The sequence below is a fragment of the Bos indicus x Bos taurus genome, chromosome 11 (genome assembly GCF_003369695.1).
Source record: "Bos indicus x Bos taurus breed Angus x Brahman F1 hybrid chromosome 11, Bos_hybrid_MaternalHap_v2.0, whole genome shotgun sequence".
Classification (NCBI taxonomy): Eukaryota; Metazoa; Chordata; class Mammalia; order Artiodactyla; family Bovidae; genus Bos; species Bos indicus x Bos taurus.
This window is the reverse complement of record NC_040086.1, coordinates 46207572-46224949: the sequence shown is the minus strand read 5'-3', so window position 1 is coordinate 46224949 and position 17378 is coordinate 46207572. Positions and strand designations below refer to the sequence as shown.

The 17378-nt window shown below is 43.2% G+C and overlaps 1 pseudogene; it reads left to right on the top strand.

Moving 5' to 3' along the window:
• Positions 1–4979: 4979 nt before the first annotated feature.
• Positions 4980–5548, top strand: LOC113900738 (annotated as a pseudogene).
• The last annotated feature ends 11830 nt before the right edge of the window (positions 5549–17378 follow it).

The window sequence follows — 17378 nt, the reverse complement described above, 5'->3', positions numbered from 1 at the left end:
CCTAGGGGCTGGGAGTACAGAAATCAGAAAGGTAAGGCTGTGGCTGCACGGGTGCAGGAGGGCCTAGAGGACCTATCCCATGTTGAAGGTCAGGAAGAGCAGTGGTGAGGAGATACCCCTCTTCCAAGGTAAGGAACAATGGCTGCCCTTTGCTGGAGCAGCCGTGAAGAGATACCCCACGCCCAAAGTAAGAGAAACCAAAGTAAGATGGTTGGTGTTGCAAGAGGGCATCAGAGGGCAAACACACTGAAACCATACTCACAGAAAACTAGTCAATCTAATCACACTAGGACCACAGCCTTGTCTAACTCAATGAAACTAAGCCATGCCCGTGAGGCAACCCAAGATGGGCGGGTCATGGTGGAGAGATCTGACAGAATGTGGTCCACTGGAGAAGGGAATGGCAAACCACTTCAGTATTCTTGCCTTGAGAACACCATGAACAGTATGAAAAGGCAAAATGATAGGATACTGAAAGAGAAACTCCCCAGGTCAGTAGGTGCCAAATATGCTACTGGAGATCAGTGGAGAAATAACTCCAGAAAGAATGTAGGGATGGAGCCAAAGCAAAAACAATACCCAGCTGTGGATGTGACTGGTGATAGAAGCAAGGTCCGATGCCGTAAAGAGCAATATTGCATAGGAACCTGGAATGTCAGGTCCATGAATCAAGGCAAATTGGAAGTGGTCAAACAAGAGATGGCAAGAGTGAATGTCAACATTCTAGGAATCAGAGAACTGAAATGGACTGGAATGGGTGAATTTAACTCAGATGACCATTATATCTACTACTGTGGGCAGGAATCCCTCAGAAGAAATGGAGTAGCCATCATGGTCAACAAAAGAGTCCAAAACGCAGTACTTGGATGCAATCTCAAAAACGACAGAATGATCTCTGTTTGTTTCCAAGGCAAACCATTCAATATCACAGTAATGCCCCAACCAGTAACGCTGAAGAAGCTGAAGTTGAATGGTTCTATGAAGACCTACAAGACCTTTTAGAACTAACACCCCCAAAAGATGTCCTTTTCATTATAGGGGACTGGAATGCAAAAGTAGGATGTCAAGAAACACCTGGAGTAACAGGCAAATTTGGCCTTGGAGTACAGAATGAAGCAGGGCAAAGGCTAATAGAGTTTTACCAAGAAAATGCACTGGTCATAATAAACACCCTCTTCCAACAACACAAGAGAAGACTCTATACATGGACATCACCAGATGGTCAACACTGAAATCAGATTGATAATATTCTTTGCAGCCAAAGATGGAGAAGCTCTATACAGTCAGCAAAAACAAGACCAGGAGCTGACTGTGGCTCAGACCATGAACTCCTTATTGCCAAATTCAGACTTAAATTGAAGAAAGTAGGGAAAACCACTAGACCATTCAGGTATGACCTAAATCAAATCCCTTATGATTATACAGTGGAAGTGAGAAATAGATTTAAGGGCCTAGATCTGATAGAGTGCCTGATGAGCTATGGAATAAGGTTCATGACATTGTACAGGAGACAGGGATCAAGACCGTCCCCATGGAAAAGAAATGCAAAAAAGCAAAATGGCTGTCTGGGGAGGCCTTACAAATAGCTGTGAAAAGAAGAGAAGCAAAAACCAAAGGAGAAAAGGAAAGATATAAACATCTGAATGCAGAGTTCCAAAGAACAGCAAGAAGAGATAAGAAAGCCTTCTTCAGCAATCAATGCAAAGAAATAGAGGAAAACAACAGAATGGGAAAGACTAGGGATCTCTTCAAGAAAATCAGAGATACCAAAGGAACATTTCATGCAAAGATGGGCTCGATAAAGGACAGAAATGGTATGGACCTAACAGAAGCAGAAGATATTAAGAAAAGATGGCAAGAATACACAGAAGAACTGTACAAAAAATATCTTCATGACCCAGATAATCATGACAGTGTGATCACTGACCTAGAGCCAGACATCCTGGAATGTGAAGTCCAGTGCGCCTTAGAAAGCATCACTATGAACAAAGCTAGTGGAGGTGATGGCATTCCAGTTGAGCTATTCCAAAATCTGAAAGATGATGCTGTGAAAGTGCTTCACTCAATATGTCAGCAAATTTGGAAAACTCAGCAGTGGCCACAAGACTGGAAAAGGTCAGTTTTCATTCCAATCCCAAAGAAAGGCAATGCCAAAGAATGCTCAAACTACCGCACAATTGCACTCATCTCACACGCTAGTAAAGTAATGCTCAAAATTCTCCAAGCCAGGTTTCAGCAATATGTGAACTATGAACTTCCTGATGTTCAAGCTGGTTTTAGAAAAGGCAGAGGAACTAGAGATCAAATTGCCAACATCCGCTGGATCATGGAAAAAGCAAGAGAGTTCCAGAAAAACATCTATTTCTGCTTTATTGACTATGCCAAAGCCTTTGACTGTGTGGATCACAATAAACTGTGGAAAATTCTGAAAAAGATGGGAATACCAGACCACCTGATCTGCCTCTTGAGAAATCTGTATGCAGGTCAGGAAGCAACAGTTAGAACTGGACATGGAACAACAGACTGGTTCCAAATAGGAAAAGGAGTTCATCAAGGCTGTATATTGTCACCCTGTTTATTTAACTTCTATGCAGAGTACATTATGAGAAACGCTGGACTGGAAGAAACACAAGCTGGAATCAAGATTGCTGGGAGAAATATCAATAACCTCAGATATGCTGATGACACCACCTTATGGCAGAAAGTGAAGAGGAACTCAAAAGCCTCTTGATGAAAGTGAAAGTGGAGAGTGAAAAAGTTGGCTTAAAGCTCAACATTCAGAAAACGAAGATCATGGCAGCCGGTCACGGGATCACTTCATGGGAAATAGATGGGGAAACAGTGGAAACAGTGTCAGACTTTATTTTTCTGGGCTCCAAAATCACTACAGATGGTGACTGCAGCCATGAAATAAAAGACGCTTACTCTGTGGAAGGAAGGTTATGACCAACCTAGATAGCATATTCAAAAGCAGAGACATTACTTTGCCAACAAAGGTTCGTTTAGTCAAGGCTATGGTGTTTCCTGTGGTCATGTATGGATGTCAGAGTTGGACTGTGAAGAAGGCTGAGCGCCAAAGAATTGATTATTTTGAACTGTGGTGTTGGAGAAGACTCTTGAGAGTCCCCTTGGACTGCAAAGAGATCCAACCAGTCCATTCTGAAGGAGATCAGCCCTGGGATTTCTTTGGAAGGAATGATGCTAAAGCTGAAACTCCAGTACTTTGGCCACCTCATGCGAAGAGTTGACTCATTGGAAAAGACTCTGATGCTGGGAGGGATTGGGGGCAAGAGGAGAAGGGGACGACAGAGGATGAGATGGCTGGATGGCATCACTGACTCGATGGACATGAGTCTGAGTGAACTCCGGGAGTTGGTGATGGACAGGGAGGCCTGGCGTGCTGCGATTCATGGGGTTGCAAAGAGTCGGACATGACTGAGCAACTCATCTCATCTGAAGGTGTTCCTAGTTAGAGAGGGAAGGTGGATTTTTAAAAATAAGACAGAGTAACAAGTAGAGACATGGCAAAGTATGAAAGGAGCAGCTAAGAGGGGTAACAAGATTTGCTCTGGAGACTGAGGGTCAAGTTGTATGATGTTTGAGTCAGGCCTAAAAGGATGAGCAAGAGTTCCCCACACAAAGAAAAGGAGAGAGTAGCATAGATAGATGGACCAGTATGAACACAGGCATGGAGGATGAAAGAATGAATGGGGCCAAGAGAAAACTTTCAGGTTTGCAGAAGTCACCAGTCAAAACACAAAAACAACCCAGGGGGAAAAAAAGGAATTGTAATCTCAGACAAAGAGGTAATTTGCCTAGTATATAGAGTTCCCACAAAACAGTAGAAAAAAGCAATCATGAAAATCCATCAAAACAATAGGTGGAAATTTAATAAAACAGTATATTAATAGGTTGTCCTCTGAAAAGGAAATACCATTTAATCTTGGACAAAGTAAAAGATGCTCCATATTACTTAGAATAAAGTTGAATTAACAGCACTTTGAGATTACACTCTTCTATCAGATTTAGCAAATACCAAAAGTTTAACATCACACCCTGTTGGGAAGACTGGGGAAACGCTCACTCCTGAACATTACAGTGCATGTATGAGGAGAATAAATGGGTTCAACTCCTACAGAGGAAAATTTGATAGTAATTATGAAGATTACAAATACACATCCACCTATAGCCCAGCAATTTCACTTTTGGGGGTTTATCCTACAAATGGACATACAGTCATGTGCATTAATGATCAAAATGATTCATTGCGCATCACTTGTAACAGCAAAAGATGAGCAACAACTCAAGTTTCTATCAAAGAAGACTGGCTAAATGAATTGTGAGACATTCGTAGAATGAATTATGGGACATTCGTAGAATGAATTATGGGACTCCTCTCCAAGATATTGTGAAACATAAAAAAGAACAAGAGGCAGTGTTTATAGTGTGCTAGCTTTTATGTGGGCTTCCCTAAAAGTTCAGTCATTAAAGAGTCTGCCTGCAATGCCGGAGACCTGACTTCAATTCCTGGGTCGGGAAGATCCCCGGGAGAAGGAAATGGCAACCCACTCCATTATTCTTGCCTGGAGAATCCCATGGACAGAGGAGCCTGGCAGGCTACAGTCTATGGGGTCACAAGAGTCAGCCACGACTGAGCAACTAAGAACACAGCTTTTATGTAACAAAAGGCAGGAAAAAAAATATATAAGGCAATACTCTAATGATTAGGACATGGAACTCTGCTCAATGTTATGTGACAGCTGGATGAGAGGGGAGTTTGGGGGAGAATGGATACATGTGTATGTATGGCTGAGTCCCTTTGCTGTCCACCTGAAACTATCACAACGTTGTTAATCAGCTACACCACAATACAAAATAAAAAGTTTAAAAAGAAATAAGGCAGTCCCTTCCAATGTCTTTTATCTGATTTTGAGAACTCCGGAAGATACATAACAAATTTAAAAAGTAGTCATGGTGCGGCGGCGGAGTCGGCATCGGCTGCAGCGGGAGACTTTGGCGCGATGTCTCACACCATCTTGCTGGTACAGCCTACCAAGAGGCCAGAAGGCAGAACTTACGCTGACAATGAATCTGTGAATGAGTGTATGGAAGGTGTTTGTAAAATGTATGAAGAATATCTGAAGAGAATGAATCCCAACAGCCCCTCTATCACATATGATATCAGTCAGTTGTTTGATTTTATTGATGACCTGGCAGACCTCAGCTGCCTTGTTTACCGAGCTGATACCCAGACATACCAGCCTTATAACAAAGATTGGATTAAAGAGAAGATCTACGTGCTCCTTCGTGGACAGGCCCAACAGGCTGGGAAATAGTTGAGTTTGCAAGCATTAGGGGAACAGGGGTGGGCTTGGAACACAGGTGTGTGCAGTGTGCTGTAGTGGAAGTTTGTATTATAGTTTTCCTGTTTCCATTTTGGTATATCCTAGCCAGAATTGAATGTATTAGATAAAATGTGATGATCTTGTTCAATCTGAAAACCCCTTTGCCCCCCCCTTTTTTTTTTACTTAAACATTTTTATGATGATTTAGATGGAAGTTGGGTTTTGTCAGTTAACATTGGTTCCAGTCCCTCAAACTGTTCATACCTTCTTTATAACATCCACTGTACTAATCCTCCTTCAAGTTGGGGTGGGGAGTGGAGGCGCAGTTTAGTTACGTCCTCAAGATAAAGTCTTGGTGAAAAATAAATAAATGTTCTTTAGTTAAAAAATAAATAAATAAAATAAAATGTAGTCATGAGGGGCTGGGGAGTAAGATACAAGGGGATGAGGGTGGGAGCAGGACATTTCTTTCAATACTTTTTATATTGTTTGATTTTTGAATCATGTGAATATATTAACTACTCAAATAAAATAGTACTAAGTTTTTAAAGCCTTCTATCAAAACAAAAAAGAGAGAAATGGCATATGACTTAGTTGGGGAAAAACAATGTGCCGGTCCTCAGTGGCTCACTGCCAACACCCTCTCCTCCTTCTTCACAGTTCTCCCAGCCAGGGCACAAGATGTGGATGGAACTAGACCCTGCAACCCAGCAAAGCCTCTCTCCCAGCTCAGTCTGCTTCCTAACTGCAGTGCAAAGGATGGGACGGCTGTTAGGAGCAGGCATCCAAGTGGTACCCATCCACAACACGGAATAGGACTCCTGGGAGGCAGGCGGCTGCTTTGGGGGAGAAAGTAGATGTGCCCTCTGGGAGCCCCAGTGGTGGCATTGTTCCGTTTCCTTGGTTCAACTCCACCCACTACTCTCAGGCCCCAAAGAAAGGACATGCCAGCAAGAAAACCAACAAACTGTGAAGGCGTCTCACTCATGTGTGTGTAGGTGCTCAGTCTCTTCAGTTGTGTCTGACTCTTTGCAACCCCATGGACTATAGCCCACCAGGCTCCTCTGTCCATGGGATTCTCCAGGCGAGAACACTGGAGTGGGTTGCCATGGCTTCTTCCAGGGGTCTTCCCGACCCAGGGATTGAACCCGAGTCTCCTGTGTCTCCTGCATTGCAGGCAGATTTTTTTAGTGCTTGAACTATTAGGTAAGCCCTGCAAATCATCTATGTGAGAGTAAATTGGTATAGCCACTTTGGAGAGAAAATTGATATGTTTAATTTATTTTTTTATATTTATTTTCATATTTGTCTGTGCCAGGTCTTAGTTGCAGCATGCAGAATCTTCAAACTTTACTGCGGCACACAGGATCTTTAGTTGTGGCACATAGACTCTAATTCCCTGACCAGGGATCAAACCCGGATCTCCTACATTAGGCGCATGGAGTCTCAGCCACTGGACAGGGAAGTCCTGACAGTGCCTAATTTATTTTTAACATGACTTACTGTTCCACTACTGAATGTCTTCCCTAAAGAAGCAAGTTTAAGGACTTTTACTTTAGAATTGTTTAGGAAAAAGTAAACTGGAAACAAGCTAAACATCCTTTGTTAGGAAAAACCTTAAATAAAACACAGCAAATTAAAAAGAAAACGAGAGCACTGAAAGGAGAGAGATCCAGGTGAATCATTGTGTGCAAAAGTCAAACTGCAGAACTCTAAGCACAGAATGAAATCATCCATATAAAAGAAAAAATAGACACTGCCCATCCAAAATGTATAATCCGGACTTCCCTGGTGGCCCAGTGGCTAAGACTCCGTGCTCCCAATGCAGGGGATCCAGGTTTGATCCCTGGTCAGGGAGATAGATTCTACATACCACAACTAAAGATCCTGCATGCGGAAACTAAAAAAAAAAAAAAGATCCTGCATGCCACAGTGAAGATCAGAGGTCCAAAATCTTGGGTGCCACAACTAAGACCCAGCACAGCCAAACAAATAAATAAATAAATGTTTTTGGAAAAAGAAGTAAAATGCATAACCATGCGAGTCTAAGAGTATGGAAGGCAAAGAGCCCTAAAGAGTACAGACCAGGCTGAAAATAGTGGGATGGGGCTGGGAGGGGGTCATGAAGAGGAACTTCAACTTTATTCATAACATTTGAATTTTTTACAAGAGGAATATATTCATGAATTATACATATATATATGTACTTACATTTTAATATTTTTCATTAAGATATTGTATTTTAATTGTTTCAATTCCTGGACCTGAGACAAAGACTAAAATAGAGCCTCCAAGGGCTGTTCTATTCCTGGTTTGTGGACAAGTTATTTCCCAAAACCAGCTCTCCTCCTCTGCACTGAGGAGCCTTATCCTGGAAAAGAAAAATGGCCTATTTTCTGTGTGTATCATTCCATGCCTTCTTTTTTTGTTTGCTGTTCTTAATTTTTTTTTTGGAGTATAGTTGCATTACAATGTTGTGACCGTTTCTACTGTACAGCAATAGCCCCTTCCTTTTGGACTTTCTTCCCATTCAAGTCACCCAGATCACTGAGTAGAGCTCCCTGTGCTATACAGTATGTTCTCATCAGTTATTTATCTTATACATAGTATCAGTAGGATATAAACGAGAATCCCAATCTCCCAATCCCCCTTGATGTCCATACCTTTGTTCTCTACATATGTGTCACTGTTTCTGCTTTGCAAATAAGATCATCTATACCATTTTTCTAGATTCTACATATATATGTAAAAGATAGAGGCATCCCAGTATTCACAGCCACATTATTTACAATAGCAAGGACAGGGAAGTAACCCAAGTGTCCATCCACAGATGAATGGCTAAAGACATGGTACATGTATACAATGGAATGTTGCTCAACCATAAAAGGAACAAAATTGGAGACCTGGATGGACCCAGATACAGCATGTCATACACAGTGAAGTAAGTCATAAAGAGAAAAACAAATGAAAATAGTCTGTTGGAAAGGAAAGGGAAAGGGTCAGAGGGTTTGAGTGAGGAGAGCTGATACCCTCCCACCCACCATGAACTCAACCGGAAATACAACGGGAAGTAGGAAGTCTCTCCAATGAACTGGGAATTCAATTTGTCTGCCCCTCCAGCAGGTTGCACTCTCCACCACCACAGCTCCAACTATCTTTCAAGGAGATCCTATCCAGGTACTTGAAGAGTAGGGGGCCAGTGCTTGGGGATTTTGGTTTGATGTACTGGATTCTGTATCAAGCCAACATAGGGTTAGGGTGTGGCTCATGCCGTAAGCTTGGCTTGCAGTAAGCAGGTGCGGGAAGGTAAATGATACAATGATGGATGGGAGCATGTCCGGTCTGAAAGACAGGTTGGGGGTGGTGACTGTGCCAGCATCCCGGTCAGAGGGACAAGGGTAAGACTGTGCCTTCGGATAGACCTCCTCCCTACCCATTCCCTACTCCCTGGTACAACCTTGCTGAAGTACTCAGAACCATCTGGTTGAACCGGACACCGGGGTGAGGATGATCTAGAGAACTGGTGAGATGCCCGCCCAGGGGTGTGGGACCACAGTCAGAGCCTCCTCCCAATTCCTATCACATCCCACCCACATCCTGGCTCCTAAATGGGCAGTGTGGAAGCAAGCCAAGTGACGTCCACGGGAAGTCCAGAAGTACTGCTTTTCTTATTTGCAGAAGCATGACTGTTTGCTTACACCAGTAATCGTGAAAATTCACATCCCTCTCTGAGAGCAGGTTATAAAACCATGAAATGCAGGATGTGGACAAGGAAAAGTAAGACTGGGAGGTGCAAGGAAGGTGCCACGGGCCTGGGACTCAGGACATCACTGCCTCTGAGAACAAGTTCCCTTCTGGCAACTGGGGCAGCTAGAGACAGAGGGGCCCAGGTGGGCTGAGGCAGGAAGGGCCCTCTGGAAACCAAGGTGTGAATTATGGTTGTTATTTGAGTCTGTTAAACTCAAACTTCGTCTTGAGTTTCCCCACAAGCTGTTTGAAAGGGCCAGTGCTTCTCTTTCTCTCCAGCCCCTGTGCCCCCATCCCACCAGCCCTCAGAGACAAAAGATATGAAAACTTTCATCTGCCAGGGATCATACAGAAGTAACATGGGAAGTGAAGGTCACTCCAGCATCCTTTCCAGCATTCATGGGACTGTTGCCCTGGTGCTGTGTTGCCTGGACTGGTTGAACGATGCCAAGAGTGACAGCAGCTCATGTCGGTGTGTCAGGTGATGGCAGTGACAACACTTAATCAAGTTCTGCCGCACAGTGATGAGGAGAAGGCTGAAGTGGGGGCCTGGGGCCACTTTGACCTCTGGCTTCTTTTCTTTCTCTGTAATGATGGGAGTGGAGGCGAGGTTGGGTCATCGGCTCTAGCATCTACACCAGTGATAGGAAAATAGCAAAGCTTTCTTAGGATAGAGAATAAAGGGTGGGTGCAATCTTTCTTAGGATAGAAAATAAAGGGTGGGTGCAATGAGAGGTGCCATTTTATGGGAGGTGGCTTGAGCAGAGATGTAAGAGGATGCAAATCTTGCAAAGATTTGGGGGGACAGCATGCCAAGGGGAGAGAACCAAGGAGAGTAGAGGAGGAAAAAACTTTCCTCTACCATTCTAGGATCTTTTGAGCTGGTCTAGTAATGAAATTGACAAAAGACATCAAAAAGAGAAAGAAAAAGTCAAATTTAATTGCACACATCCAAGAACCTCAAAGGTATATAGCTCAAAGAAGTGACCAAAGCGGGCAACTGTTATACCTGTAAGACAAAGAAAATTTGAGAAAATTTGACAAAACAGAGGGAATTTTGCTTGGGGCAGCAGACTATTGAAGTAACGAAGCTTATTTGTTTATACAGCTTTCTTGGCCTTGAATTCCTTATCTCATATTCCCTATGTCTGACATCCGTCTTGTGTAGGTAGGGTAACTTTCCATGATAGATGTATTTCTGGCATTCATGGGAACAGAGGAGGGTCAGAGCCTTCTTCTTACACTGTTTCCAAAGTAACTTTATTTCAAAAGAATCAGTACATTAAAGTGACATACTTGGAGGTGGCCTGCTTTGAATCCCATCAAAGTAAGGTCATGTGACTGAAGCAGAAAGGGCAAAGGAGGGAGAGCTGGAGGATGTCCCCCGTGGCTCAGTAGTAAAGAATCTGCCTGCCAATGCAGGAGACACTGATTCGATCCCTGGTCCAGGAAGATCCTGCATGCCTCAGAGCCATCAAGCCCCTACTGCTCTACTGAGCCTGTGCTCCAGAGCCTGGGAACTGCAGCTACTGAGCCCACATGCCACAACTACTGAATCCCATGTGCCCTAGAGCCCATGATCCACAACAAGCCCACACACCACAACTAGAGAGTAGCCGCAGATCGCCACAACTAGAGAAAAGCCCTCGAGGCAGTGAAGACCCAGCACCATCAAAAATACATAAATAAATAAAATTATAAAAATAAAAAGAGAGAGAGAGAGCTGGAGAGGAGGACAGGAAGGCAGGCCAGGGCCAGGTCTCTGTGTAAGGAGTTTGGACTTAGCATGTTACACAAAGCATACTACACCCGGGAGGGATGACGTCATAGAGGCTTTATCACTCTTGCTGTCATGTGAAGAATGGACCCTGGGGACAGAGGAGAGGATGTTAAGAGTGGAAGCAGAAAGACAAGTTGGAAGACTGTGGCAATGAACTACAGAGGAGATAATGTTACCTTGGACTAGGGTAAAAGCAGAGAAGGTGGGAAGGGATGTGTTCTGGCGTAGTGACTACCGAACTGGCGGATGGAGTAAATGTGGGAGGTGAGGGAAAGAGTGTAATCAAGGGGAACTCACAGGTCTGAAAGCTGGTTAAGTGGGCAAATGCGGGTATCTAATGGAAGTGGGGAAGACTTGGGAAGGAACAAAGGGTATGGCGAGGGGAGGGGTGGTCCAGAAGTCTTGTTTTGTCCAAGTTTCATTTGAGGAGTGAAAACTTCATTTCATATGAGACTTCTATGAGAATATAAAATGGGCATACTCCTTGAGATTCAGATTCAGAAATAACTGGCATGTAAAGGTATGAAATGCTGGGGGTCTCATGAGAATAGCTACTAAGAGTATGTAGCTATAAAAGAGAGAGTGGCCAAAGACCGAGCCAGAGGCACTACGTGGAGAGGTGGAAAGGGAGAAATGGAGCCTTCAAAGAGAGGTATTAACTACAATCCAGACAGGAGGCAAGATTCTATCTATTTACATTGCGTGAGGGAAAGATGAAAATGGTTAAGATAAAAACTGCATAAGGATGCCATTTGAAAGATGTCCATGGGGCTTAGATATGAAATCAACTCACAGCTCAAAAGCTTGATTTGAAGGCTGCCCATTGAGGAGGCAGAAAGACTGAGGGAAGAGAAAAATCAGGAAAAGGAAGAGAATGACAGGAGAAAAATGATTAAGAGGGGTCTACCAAATCCAAGGATGCTGACAGGTTGAGTACATGAGGACCTGGCCACTGGATTCAGTGAGAAAGAGGTGGTGTGTGGCCATAACAAAAATGAGGATAAGACTTCTCTGGTGGCTCAGTGGTCAAGAAAACCCCTCCCAATGCAGGGGACTCAGGTTCGATCCCTGCTCCGGGAAGATACCTCATGCCAAGGAGCAGCTAAGCCCATGCACCACAACTACTGAGCCTGTGCTCTAGAGCTCAAGTACCACAACTGCTGAAGCCTGTGTGTCCTAGAGTCTGTGCTCTGCAACAAGAGAAGCCACAGCAATGAGACCTGCACACCGCAATGAAGAGTAGCCCCCACTCACCACAACTAGAGAAAACCTGCACGCAGCCATGAAGACCCAGTGCAACCATAGATAAATAAGTAAATAATGTTTTCGTTCATTTTAGAAAAAAGCAAGGACAAAGCTGAGGACATGGCAACCCACTCCTGTATTCTTGCCTGGAAAATTCCATGGACAGAGAAACCTGGCAGGCTACAGTCCGTGGGGTCGCAAAGAGTTGGCCATGACTGAGTGACTGAGCACATCCAATAGAAGGCGAGCAAGTGAAGCCAGTGAGTAGGCAAGGCTCCTCTCAGTAGTTCTGCTGTGAAATAAAAGTGGGAGTGAGAAGGCCAGACAAATGCCAAGGTAGCTGGAGGAGGCTGTGGGGTCAAAAGAGGATTTTTATGTTTAAGGTAAGAGCTGTTATAACACACAGGGAGGTTTATATGAGTCAGTCAGTAGAGGGGAGAGAAAAAGGAGAATCACAGGAGCCAAAACCTTCAGTAGCTCACAGGGGAGGTGATGCTTGGCGCAGGTGTGCAGGGATATACATGGGTACAGCAGCAGGTAGGTCAGTCATTCCTAGGATGGAAATACGAAGCAGCTCTTTCCTGCCTTCTGAATGAGACAGCTCAGAGTGCTCAGTGATGCCAGCTGTCAAGGTCCTTGTGGTCATTAGTCCTGCACAGTCTGGGTTCTCCTCTCCTGATTCCCTACGCAGGACTATTTCACTGCCTCACTCTTACTCTCAGATCCAGCAGACTGAGCTGCCCCGACTATGTATGTATGTTCTAGTGGAGTCTCCTCTGCCAAGCCCCAAACACTATTGTGCTTTACCATCAGCTCTTTTGGGCTTCCCTAATGGCTCAGATAGTAAAGAATCTGACCACAGTGCAGGAGGCCCAGGTTCGATCCCTGGGTCAGGAAGATCCCCTGGAGGAGGAAATGGCTACCTACTCTAGTATTCTTGCCTGCAAAATCCCATGGACAGAGGAGCCTGGTGGACTATGTTCCACAGAATCAAAAGAGTCAGACATGACCGAGTGACTAACGCTTTCAGACTTTCACCTCCTTTAAGGTCGTACCAGGTTCTAGAAGGCCCTGAAAGTCATCTCCCCTTTATTCATTATTACATGATGACTGTCAACAGTGGCTTTCACAGGCAGTAAATGCATGAGAATGCTGAAATGTTATGTGTATGAGTATTAAAGTTCCCATTAATCAATACAATGAGTACAGAATCTCAGTCATCAACGAACACTTGGCGAAAAATTCAGGTAGTAAAGAAAGTTGCAACTGATAAACCAATAGGAGATATTAACTACAATCCAGACAACAGGCAAGATTCTATCTATACACAAGAGGTGGGGAAAAGATGAAAAGCGGTTAAGATAAAAATTGCCTAAGGGTGCCCTTTGAAAGACGTCCATAGGGCTTAGTTGTGAAATCAACTCACAGCTAAAAAGTCTGATCCGAAGGCTTGCCACTGACTCAGCAGCCTGACTCCAACACTAAGGGTTGACTGAGTGTGTTACATTGTGGTTTGCGTCGAGAATTATCCAAAAAGAGGTCACTAACGGGTTCAGATTTTCAAGCCAATGGTCCAAATCAAATTCCTAAATCTTTCACCCAGGAACCTCAGGGTCAGAATCTTTGACCTACACACCATCTAAGACAGTTAATCTATGATCTGTGCCCCTCTGTTAAGGAGTTTAACAACACTGGGAAAGTACTTAAAAGAGAAAAAAAAAGGGTAGAACTGATGATATAAATAACATCCATTGTTTTGTCACCTTGGTATTAGTTTAGAAATAAGTTTCTAAGATTTTCCTGGTAAACTGTCTTTGTTATTTAATGTGCCTGAAACCATTAAAAAATTGAAACATTAAAGAATTTGAAATATTAACTTTGCCATTCCAATTTGAAATGTGTAACTGATATTAGGCTTCTGATTTTAATTTGAAGGATAGAAAATTTGATTATGTTGGTAAAAAGTGTTTGAATTTTTAGAGCCTGATTTACTAATTTCTTTTTTCTTTTTCTTTTTTTTGGAGTTATAGAAATTGCTTAGGTGTTTAGAAATACTTTACTCACTAGATTTCTAAATCTGCCCCTGGCAGGTTTTTGAAGTGTTTGCAAGAATCACTTACTAAATTTGCAGGTATATTAAATTTATAGCTTAAAATATTTAAGGAAAACACAATTTACTATGCTAAAATAAAAGCTAAATATTTAATGAGATTTAATATTTTAAGCAGTGAAATAACAGTCTATTAATTTAAAAAATGAGAGTGATTTTCTCATTGCTGTATCAAAAATTAGCCTTATAAATAGAATAGCAAGGTTTGTAATTTGAATTTATTAAGAAAAATCTTGGTTTTTAAATTTATAATGGGTATGCTGCTGCTGCTGCTGCTGCTAAGTTGCTTCAGTCGTGTCTGACTCTGTGCGACCCCATAGACAGCAGCCCACCAGGCTCCCCCGTCCCTGGGATTCTCCAGGCAAGAACACTGGAGTGGGTTGCCATTTCCTTCTCCAATGCATGAAACTGAAAAGTGAAAGTGAAGTCACTCAGTCGTGTCCGACTTGTAGCAACCCCATGGACTGCAGCCCACCAGGCTCCTCTATCCATGGGATTTTCCAGGCAAGAGTACTGGAGTGGGTTGCCATTGCCTTCGCCAATAATGGGTATAGTTCACAACAAATTTAGGCTCAAATAAATGTTTTTTTCTAAACACAAAAATTGCTCCTTTTTTTTTTTTTTAATTATTTATGTGGCTGCACTGGGTCTTAGTTGTGGCATGTGGGATCTAATTCTATGACTAGGGATCCAACCCGGGTCCCCTGCATTCAGAGTCTTAGCCACTGGACCACCAGGGAAGTTCCCACACAAGCAACTCTCAAACCTTAAGGAAAAAAAAAAAGAATTAACTAACATCACAGGAAGTCATCCCACTAAGAGAAGCTGGTCCCCAGTGGTCTTCAGGATGCTGTGCTTCTTCTTTCTTCCCAACTTGTTAACAGTCCTTGAATGCTTCATTCTCACTGGCCCCTTTGAATCTCAAATGATGGACAACTCTGCTGCCTAGTCTCAGGGCTGAGTCCTAGTAGGGAAAACATCTACCCAACACACGCACGCACGCACACACACACACACACACATTTTGGCCACAAAAAGCAATTTTCAAGTAATTCAGATTCTTGGCTTATTTCCACAAACCCCATGAAAAGTGTCCATAGCCCAAGCATCACTTCTTCTTTTTTTCCCTTCAAGATTGTTTTTGATGTGGGCCATTCTTAAAGTCTTTATTGAATTTATTACAATATTGCTTCTGTTTTATGGTTTTGTATGTTGACTGTAGATCTTGTGGGATCTTAGCTCATCCACCAGGGATTGAACCCACACCCCTCGCATTTGGAAGGCCAAGTCTCAACCACTGCACTGCCAAGAAGTCCCTGAGTAGCATTTCTTAGAATGTCCCTATCTCTTCCATCCATTTCCTTCACAGCTGCCTCCACCCTTTCTCTTCCAAGCTCTCTGTTAAAATCTCTGCCGCATATCCTAGACCCCTTCTCTTTACCGACTGACATCACTAAAGTCTAAACAATTGGACTTACTAAGGCAGAACTGCTCATTTAAGGCAGGCATAAGAGTAAAAACATTATGTTGAGAAAATTTATCCAATGGGGAAAAGACAAAAAACTATTTGCACCTTTTCAGCATCTAACTCGGAGAAGGCGATGGCACTCCACTCCAGTACTCTTGCCTGGAAAATCCCATGGACGGAGGAGCCTGGTAGGCTGCAGTCCATAGGGTCGCGAAGAGTTGGACACGACTAAGCAACTTCACTTTCACTTTTCACTTTTCCCTGTCATGCATTGGAGAAGGAAATGGCAACCCACTCCAGTGTTCTTGCCTGGAGAATCCCAGGGACGGGGGAGCCTGGTGGGCTGCCGTCTATGGGGTCGCACAGAGTCGGACACGACTGAAGCAACTTAGCAGCAGTAGCTGCAGCATCTAACTAGCATGCCTAAAAGGCACCAGATGTTCTAAATATTTTTATTTCCTAGAAGAATACAGATAGTAAATCTTTTATGCTTGAGAGTCATAACATCTCCATCACAATTGCTCAACACCATTGCTTTGGCATAAGACCTGTAACAAATGGACAGGCTGTGTCCCAATACATTTTTATTACAAAAACAAACAAAAGGCCAGATTAAACTCATGGGTCAGTTTGCTGAACACCTTCTCCAGAAGAAAGTGCGTGCGTGCTAAGTTGCTTCATTTGTGTCTGACTCTCTGTGACTATAGATTGTAGCCCACCAGACTCCTCCCTTCATGGAATTTTCCAGGCAAGAATACTGGAGTGGATTGCCATTCCCTTCACTACGGGATCTTCCCTACCCAGGGATTAAACCTGGGTCTCCTGCTTCTCCTGCCTTGTAAGTGGATTCTTAACAACTAAGCCGCCAGGAAAATCTCTAGAGGAAAAGTGTTTTTGTTTAACTTACTGTTTACTATTGATCAAGGCCCAGATGGTGTTGAGTTAGATCTTGATCTGCAGAAGATGGATGAGTGGTGAATCATTTTTTTCCCATAGGATAGCAAATCAATCCTGCCCAGAGAAAATAGTGAACTATATTATTACCCTAGTTTGTATCTAGCTTTGCTATATACATATTGATACTTGTATACATAATTTACATGTATATATATGTAATATAATACATATTATATACATTCATTACATATATACACACATAATATATGTGATATATAGTATAGTGTGTATGTTTTAGGTAATGCATATTTTACATGTATAATATCTGCTCTAAAAAGGTGTAAGATTAGACAAATCTGATGTTTTGTTACATCAGCGAGGTTACATCTATGCTCTGGTAGACTGGTTTTGTGTTCTCAGAGGAGGGAGAAGTTAGGGCCAGAGAGCTACTTGTTGAGAGTTTTTGTGTTTCATGCTGCTTAGGAGAAGCCAAAGGCCAGCACAAGTATTGAAGGCCCCTCCCAATTCAACTTACAGACTGTAGAGCAACTTTGGGAAACCCTCCCCTACACTGGAGCTCAAGGAAGCCATGTGCAAATGAGAGGAAGCAAAAACGTGTGTGGATCTGTTCTGAAGCTCCTGGGTTGCACCATGGCTTTGGGAAATTCCTGACACAGTGAAAGAGACTAGGCGAGAAGGGAGAGGTCACACATCAGCAAGTCCAAGCAGAAGCCCACATAACATAGATTCTCTGGCTGATGAAGTCTAAGGACATTTGAATCACAC